Genomic DNA, 9,607 nt, shown 5'->3' with positions numbered 1-9,607 from the left:
ACCTATACTCAAAATTGAGGTTTGTGTACTCATGAATGAAGCCATTTTCTACCAAGCCTTAGTCATGGGTATTTCATTAGGCAGTGCTATCCTGCTGTGATAGTATATTATTTAAAATTTTTGTATGACTTAGTAGTACTTTTGTCAAGACAAAGCAGGAAGATATGTTGAGTTCCATCTAACATTTTAAAACTAATGAAGTTTCAATGATGAAACTTATCTTTGTACTTCTGAAAAGAATTTAAATCTTGTCTCAATAAAATAACATAACACTTTTGGATGAAAATACACCCTAGCAACCCAGCACTTGAAGCCAAGATGGAGAAGACCTCCACAACTAACATGACCTTTCCCCTGGTGCTGTGGTACACAGGGAGGAAGGTGATCCAGACACTGCAGAACACCAGCATGCTGAAAGTTAGGAACTTGGCTTCATTGAATCTGTCAGGAAGGTTCCTAGCCAAGAAAGCCACAGTGAAGCTCCCCAGAGCCAAGAAACCCAAGTATCCCAGGACAAAGTGGAAAGCAATGACAGAGCCTTTGTTGCAAATAATAACAGTCTTCCCATGTTCAGATTGTATATCTCTGTCAATAAAGGGAGGAGATGTTACCAACCACTTTCCACAGAGAAAAAGTTGGATTAGGGTACACATGGGGATGACCAACTTAGGTGCTGCTGTTATAATCTCTTTCATCCTTCTTCCAGGGGTAGTGAGCTTGAAAGCCAGGACCACAGTTATTGTTTTGGCCAACACAGTAGAAATAGCCACTGTGAAAAACACTTCAAATGTGATTTGCTGCAGAATGCAGGTGGCCTGGTTGGGATGTCCAATGAAGAGCAATGAACAAAGAAAACAGAAGATGAGGGAGATGAGCAGGATGTAGCTGAGAATGCGGTTATTGGCCTTCACAACAGGAGTATCCTTGTGCTTCACAAAAATGACGAGTACTAGAATTGTGATGGCCGAGAAGCACAGGGCCATGCAGGCTAGAGCCATCCCCACTGAATCTTCATAAGCCAGAAAGGACACAGCTCTTTGGAGGCAGTGAGTTTGCTCTAAGTTGGCATACTTATCATCTGGACACCTTACACACTGTTCCATATCTGCTAGTGAACAATAAACCATTATAAGATATCATAATTATGTAGGCAATAATTATGTATTTGTATTATTAATAGGATATATCAAAACATAGTTTAGTTTTGAGCATCTATTTCATTCCTTATTGCCATAGGGACCACTGACTTATGATTGCTCTCTATTAACATATGCTTGGTGATGGAACAAAACACCATCATAGGAAATGGAACATAAAAAACATTATGAAACAAAACAAGGAAAAATATGATGATGAATAATATGCATCGTCTCAGATTATGTCATTCCTCAAACCGTAAATTCACAACTCACAAACAAGAGTAGGGTGCATACATAGGTATTGATGCCAGTTCATGAAACACATTATGTACTTTGCTTTGAGAGTTGTTCCCTTTGTCTATACCTACCCATAAGCACCAGAGCACACAATTCCTCATGCAAATACTGTTTGCAATAAGTAATATTTTCATTCTAGAAACTGTATGCCTCACTGACAAATGCATGTCCCTGTCATTATGGTAAGATCTCTTTCTTCCCAACTACACATTTAAAGCTATAAGGCATGAAGATTATGGATATTTACATTCATCCCTCTTTCCTTAGTTAGGCTGGGATTGATGATAAGTGCTATCCCCTCTCTTGCTGCATTCTTGAAATCTTCACTCTTGTTTTAATTCTTTGACAAGACATGCTTAAACCTTTAAGCCATCTAAGCTCTTAAAATATATTTCATTAAACAATAACTGTTAGCAAGCCAGCGGTGGCACAGCGGCTTAGGTGGCTGCCTCCAGAGGGCAGCTGTGCCTTTCTTCCCGAGTTCGAATCCCGCCATCTCTCTTTCTTCCCATGTGTTTCATGGGAAAAAATAAAAATAAACAATAACTGTTACCCTGAGCATCTGGTCTTAATTTAAAATCAGTTGTGAAAGAAATGTGCTGTTTGTAGAATATACTTCAGATTATTTCCTAAGTCCAAAAGAAGTTGATATGATTTAACTGATTAAGTTCTAAACACGGGAGTTTAGGTCTTCAGTTTCCATCTAGGCCATATCATATTTCTAGTCTGGAATGAGAATGTTTTGAATTCAGCATTTTTTTCTGCATGAAAGCATGTACCTGTTTCATTGGAAACCTCATTTTCTGGGCACTGGACACAGTCAAAGCAGCAGTCTGCTGTTTCTTTCTGATGAATTTTCCTGAATCCAGCAGTACATGGTACACTACACATGGAGGAGGGAACCTGAAGCAACACACACACACACACACCACTATATATATATATATATATATATATATATATATATATATATAGTGAAATGAACTATATATATATATATATAGTGGTGTGTGTGTGTGATATATATATATATATATATATATATATATATATATATATATATATATATAGTGGTGTGTGTGTGTGTGTGTGTGTGTGTGTGTAGTTCATGTGTACATCATATGTATAATGACCCATAGATTGCTATGTGGGACATTAAAAGATATGGCTATAAATATTCCCCTGATAACCAGCATTACTTAAATATTTCAGGGACATTTTTATTTGTATTACCCCGAAATGCACTGAAAGTCACAGTACATTTATATAACATGTAATATTATTTATGCAACATTCAGTTTGTAGCAATTTAAAATTTTTCCTTCCAAAACTGATTAATCAAAAAGGAATGTTTATTTGGCATCAGTTTCTCTATAATTATTTATAAATAAAAAATAAGAACACTGAGTTGTATGGTAAATCAAGAACAAGTTGTTTGATGAGTATGAACAAAATATGTTATATAAGACACTCATAAAATTAATGAAGATTTCCTAAGTTTAAAAGAAAACGTTGAACCCTCTATCCAACCAACCCCCTACTTCTATAAGGGAGCTCCCCTACCCACCCACCCACTTCTGCCTCATCACCTTGTCTTTTCCCTATGCTGGGGCACCAAGCCTCCAAAGGAACAAGGGCCTCCTCTCCTACTGATGCCCGATAAGGGATTCCTCCACAGAATAGGGGAAACCAGGAATGCTGATGATATTTAAAACGTAAATAAATAAAATAACTAATAAAAAGATATAAATTTAAAAAAACCTTGAATCTGGAGAAAGATTTTTGTTAATAAATATGTGCTGTTCTTAGTTAAACTATAAGTATGTTCACACAGAATCAAAAAATTCTGTAATTTACATATAGTTACAAATTTTTAATTATATATATGTACATATATAATACTATATGTTTAATAAATATATGCCTGTGTCATGTCGTTGAATAGGCTAGTGGGTGCAACTGAACATGGAATCCAGAGGCCTTTGATCCCTATGAACAGATTTACATGAAGTTGAGAGTTATCAAATTTTGGTGATTGGAACTGAGGATGGTCCTTTGTAAAAGTAGCAACTGGTCTTAACCACAGAGCTATTACTTCAGTGCCTCATACTTTAAAATTTAGATATTCTGAAAAAAAAGCTGTGGTATACCCACTGATGTTCCTCCTGTGGCCCACTCCAGGTCTTCAGATATGTGAAGTTGTTGACTCTGTGGGAAACAAGGAAAATAGCTTCCTAATTTCACTTTTAATCCAAAGCCTTGTGGAAAATTCCAAGTGAAGAAAATGTCATATTCTTCACACTGATTTTCTCTATGGTTCATGTTCACCAGTTCTCCAACAGGGTTAGTAAATACCCTGGTTTTCAACAAGGAAGCCATCTAAATGAGATGCATCATTAGATAATTACATATGCATATCAATAAAGGGAATGCCAAATTCAGAATTTCCTCTAATTTTTTAAAGACTTTCAGAAAAGACAGCTGTATTAAAATAATCTTGTGTAGTAAAATAAAATATACCTTATTGATAATTAAAATTAATATACTGAATACAATTGTTCGATGATAAAATGTGCTAGAAAAATTACCAAATATCAAGTAACATGGTGTGTTTGTGTGTGTGTTTCTGTGTGTATGTAGTGTGCACATGTTTGTCAAAAATACTTTGTAAAAAAATGGAAGCCATGTATGTGCAAATGAAGGCGAAGTCTGAATGTCTGCAAGTTGTGAAAATTAAGGATGATTCTGGGTCTTTCATATATATATACCTTATGCATGTACAAAAAACCCCACAAACTTAATAAATTGTGCAGTCTTAGTCATTTATGGTTATATAAATAATTGTTAAGTTAAATGAATAACTATTAATCCCAGCTCATGTACCTGTTCTTTATTTATTTATTTATTTATTTATTTATTTATTTATTTATTTATTTGAGACAGGATTTCTCTGTGTAGACCTGGTTGTCCTGGAATTCACTCTGTAGACCAGGCTGGCACTCTAACTCAGAAATCCGCCTGCCTCTGCCAATCGAGTGCTGGGATTAAAGGTGTGTGCCACCACTGCTCAGCTCATGTACCTATTCTTGAGAAATTATTCTTTAGAAAAATATTCTAACCTACTCATCACTTAAGGCTTTTAGATAAAACTCTTGGCTCCTATTTTTAATTTTGAGTTCATTTGGTGAAATGTTGAGACACGTTTTCACAAAACTTCCTGATATTCAAAAAATGTATTGTTTCCATTTAAATCTTATCCCTGTGTATGATATTTATCCATTTAAAGATTCAATGAGGAGTTTTGCAGTGTATAAAACTTTCTATTGAGAGAATAATCTCTAACAAATGTACAATTGTTTCTCAGAGTCCATTTAAAAGATCACATTGATTTATCTAAACATAATGAAATGTAAGAAACTTTACCTGCAGACAGTCCATGAATACTCCCTTGGGTTCTGCCATTTTCTGAGACTCTACTTGTTGAAGAATGAGTTCATGGTAGGTGTAGGCCACAGCATAAATCGCGTTATACAAATTATAACCTTCATCACTCAGGACCATGTCATATTTGTGCAGTGTTGTCCATTCCAATGTGTTGATGAATGTAAAAGGAATCATTTTATTGCTGTTCTTAGAGATTGAACAATTAAAATAATTCCACCCCAGGACAGAGTCAGAAATGCTTACGGGGTATTTCTCAGTGTCAATTGTTTGCATAAAATTCCTAAGTTTAGCAGTCTCACCTTTGTGGTGTGTAAAAGTGACAGTCCCATGGAAGAAATCAAGGGTGAAATCTTTTTTATTTGTAATGACATCCCATTGTGAGGTTGTGATCCAGATTCTCTGAGCACCTAAATATCCTCATCGTCTAAGGCTGATTTCTAAAGTAGAGTTCATGTCACCATAAATGACAACAACCCTTGCTGTTGATGTTGTAATTTGTTCATCATATACCTTAGCCCTTGTCATGTATAAGTGCGTGTTTTCTGGGATCACATTCACAAAAGCCAAACAGATCCCTTTCCTTTGCATTTCTTCTCTCATGTCTGAGAGAAACTGAATACCTTGGTCATTGTCTGAGATGACCAGTCCAATCCAAGTCCATCTAAAATGAAGCATCAAGGAGACCATGCCATAACACAAATGGGTGTCCTTCGTGGCTACCTGATGGGCAAAGGGCAACTGGTCATGGTCACTTAGGTTCGGATTAAATGGTCCAAAGAAAACCTAAAGGATGCGGAAGAGAAGATGAAACATCCACATGAGGAATATAATTATTAGGACACTTGGACTTACATACAGGTAATGTTACTCACCTTCAGAACTCCTGTTAAGAATATTAAGATTTTACTATATATATATCTATTTCTATTAGATTCTAGACTATTTCTGATAAGTCTGAATGTCCTATAAAACAGTTTTCTCTGTTTGCTTAGATATGATTTTTAACTCTTTATCACATATATGTATATATACAATATATAATATATATACTATGTATATACACATATATATACACACACAATATGTGTGTGTATGTGTGTAGCAGCACACACATAAATGCATGCTCTTCAAGCTTTGTTGTAGGCACATGCAAATGAAATTTAAAAGTTGTTAACTATTCCAGTGTTATGCCTTTTTACCGTTGGTGTCCTAGAATAAAGTGCTAGTCTTAAGGATGATTTCCATGATGGTCCTATAATGTCTGCACCACACGTTGGATCTAATCCACAGATATAATTAATAAAATCCAAACTATGGTTTTGTTGTGAATATACTAAATCCAGAAGTCCCAATGTATCTCCACATAGGCCAACAATGATGTCAAATATCAAAGACATGTTGGGTAAAAGATAAGGATTCTTGTTGATCTCTTCAGCAGCAAAAATCATTACCAGAAGAAACTCAGATTTTCTTTTTTGTATTCTAGAACAAGGCATAAAAATGATTAAGGGAGATGTATGAAACATGAAATATAAATTGCAAAAGTTTGTAATATGAGACATGCTATATTTCTGTCTAAATTTCTTGAATAAGTTTTATAAATTAGAAGTCTTTAGAACTCCATACAATTTAAGAATTCATAGATGTATGGTACTATAATATGCTAAATTTTGTATTTGTGAGAACTGATATAGATTATTTATATCTCTGTCATCTTTGAACTAGATTCTTGTCCTCTTGAGCAAGACTACTCTAAAGTATATTTGGAGTTGTAATGCCACAGATAAATAAATAAATAAATAAATAAATAAATAAGCATGGCTGAAACTACACATAAATGGTATAACACATTCTCCTTAAAATTTTTAATATTTAAATGCAATTTATACATCATATTTTTATTGAATATTTTGAGAATCAGGTAATATATTGCAAATTTGTTCAACTTTTATATTCATATTTTTAATAACCTAAAAATATTAATGAATATTTAATAATATCCATAACCATGAATCCTATATCTAACATTGAGTACTAAATTGTTTCAAGACATACAAAATATTTTGGGGGGAATTTAGTAAAGGAGAATAAAATATTAAAAAGGAATCATTAAAAATTATATTCAAAAGCCCTTATATGATATCGTGTGGGAGTATTCAAAGCACATTATACATCTGTGTACATTGTCTAACAATCAGTATACTTAAAATGATTATCAGTGTTTGTAGGAAAGAAATTATTTCATCAGTAAGAATATTTTACAGATTTCAAAATAGCAAACTCTCTTTGTAGTAAACATTAAAAATGCTAGCTTTATGCACAGTGAAAAAAATTATCAATAATATTCTCATGATTTTTGTAGAACATGATGTTAATATATTCAAATGTTAATATTCAACAAACAATAATTATTTTAAGATATATTTTATATAAATCAACTTATCTATTTCAAAATATACAATATGATACAATTATCCACATAACTAGAATATTAACCTTTTTGATCTTTTATACATCAATTTAATGTTACCTTTCAGTGTGTTGTTATTAGTCAATTTCATAAAAAAAGATATCAGATTTCTCTTAACACCTCAGTCTTCTTAATTCTTTGAGAACCTTTAAGTGATATCTGAACACAGAAATCTTCTTTCTCTATGAAATGTGCTCACCTGGCCCAGGACAGATGGCAGATTATCTACTACTATTAGAAATTACCTCTTGTCAGAAGTAAAAATGAAAAACATCCTCTTTTGATGAAATTTGCAATTTCAATAGGACTGTTTGAAGCTAAGTTTTTCTTTTGAAACCTGAAAAGTGCATTGGCCCAGTTCATATATTTATAATTTTAAACCTAATTATGGCTTATAAAAATGTCACCAATGAGGATTTTCACTATTTTTCTACTGAGGTGTAGGATAAAACAGAATACATCAGAAATAAAATTCCTACTGACCTAACAGAGAAGTATAATAATGTGAAGCCACCATCACTGTCAAAGTTTACACAGTGTTCTGTGGCTAACAATTGAGAAACATATTCTTTAAATCCTAAAGACATGAAAATTGAATAAGAGATTGGTTGGAAATTCAAAGACAGAAAACTACAGGAAAACTCAGTCACAAAAAAAGTAGTCCCAGTCATACAGATTATGTAAAATGTGAATGATTTCAACACTCTTTCCTACATGATCGGCAGGCACAAATGATAACATCTCACACTTGGGATCTCAGAACTATGTAGCCACATTAAGAACAGGTTCTTATCTACAAGAAATGCATTTATTCTCCTAGATCTCCTCTAATGTTATATTTATTTGATAATTAATAGATATATTGACCATCTACCTGATAGTGATAATAAGCCTAATATGTGACTGAGTATTTGCATAATTGGACCAAAAGATTATTCTGGTAACAGAATATGAAGCCTGGAAGTCTTTATCCACATTAAGTGTCAACTCCAGAATGGCAGGAGGGATGCATTTAAAGACTATTTTAAAAATCAAGGTAAATATATATATATATATATATATATATATATATATATATATATATATATATATATATATTCATGTAATCAGGTATAGTAGACCAGCACATACACAAATATTTCAGTGTCTGAATGTATGCCTAACTTTTATATATATATATATATATATTCATGTAATCAGGTATAGTAGACCAGCACATACACAAATATTTCAGTGTCTGAATGTATGCCTAACTTTTGGAGACCAAAATTTGATAACCTTTTCATGAAGGCATTTAGATGCCTGCTCATACAAGAATCAATGGCAGACAATAGAATATAGGCAGTGTTGGAGTCTTTTCATATTGAGCTCTTTCCAAAGGTGAGAATTGTGAATGCAAGGTAGATGAAGAGACAACTTTTAAGATAAGATGTGCACAAACACTCAACAGAATCCAGTCTCTCTCATTGTCCAGCATTGTGAATTGGAGCCCAGCATAGTAAACATAAACTAAACTGTGACACATTTCAAAGTATTAAAATAGTCATTGATGTAATAATTTTTAGTAGTTCCTAAAGTAACAGGGGGGAGAACAGGACAGAACCCAACAGTTTGTGTATACACCTAAATATTTCTAATTCATGACACTGAAGCAAGAAACATAGTTAGTGACTTACCTAAAAGGAATAAGTTCATTATAATCAATGTCTTCAAAAGCTTCTTCCAATGCTGAAAGCATAAAACCACAGTCACTTCTCAAATGTCCATCATTATCTTCAATATTCTTTATCCTCCAAAAGCAACTGAGTTCAGTCAAACAGCACAAGATGAGAGAAAACTTCAGGAGCAAAAAGGACATAGTGAAACCAGGCAGCTTCTTCATGTTTGCTAGGATCTAAGCCAGAGCAATTGCTTAATCTGTTTCTTATGCAGACAAACATCACACACACACACACACACACACACACACATTTACAACTATGTGTCTGTTTTTAAGGCTACTGCTGTTTGGAGATCTACTTAATTATATTCAACAATAATTTTCCACTCATCTTATGTAATGCTCCCTGGATTCAGTGGGAAAATTCTTGCTTCAAGCTCTACATCTGAGACCTGAAAACTTTTGATCAAAACATTGTTGAAAACATGTTGTGAAGATCATGTTCTCCGTCCTCAGGTGCCATGATTTCATTCATATCCATGGCATAAATATTTTCAGAAAGTATCTTCTCCTGGACAGCTGGGACCAGACCATGTG

General features: G+C 33.6%; 1 pseudogene; it reads right to left on the bottom strand.

Moving 5' to 3' along the window:
* Positions 1 to 203: 203 nt before the first annotated feature.
* On the bottom strand, positions 204 to 9,232 carry LOC143437310 (vomeronasal type-2 receptor 116-like; annotated as a pseudogene).
* Between the last annotated feature and the right edge of the window lie 375 nt (positions 9,233 to 9,607).

Source organism: Arvicanthis niloticus, chromosome Y (genome assembly GCF_011762505.2).
Source record: "Arvicanthis niloticus isolate mArvNil1 chromosome Y, mArvNil1.pat.X, whole genome shotgun sequence".
In the NCBI taxonomy this organism is placed as follows: Eukaryota; Metazoa; Chordata; class Mammalia; order Rodentia; family Muridae; genus Arvicanthis; species Arvicanthis niloticus.
Note: the sequence above shows the minus strand (reverse complement) of the source record. Positions and strands in the feature narration are given on the sequence as shown.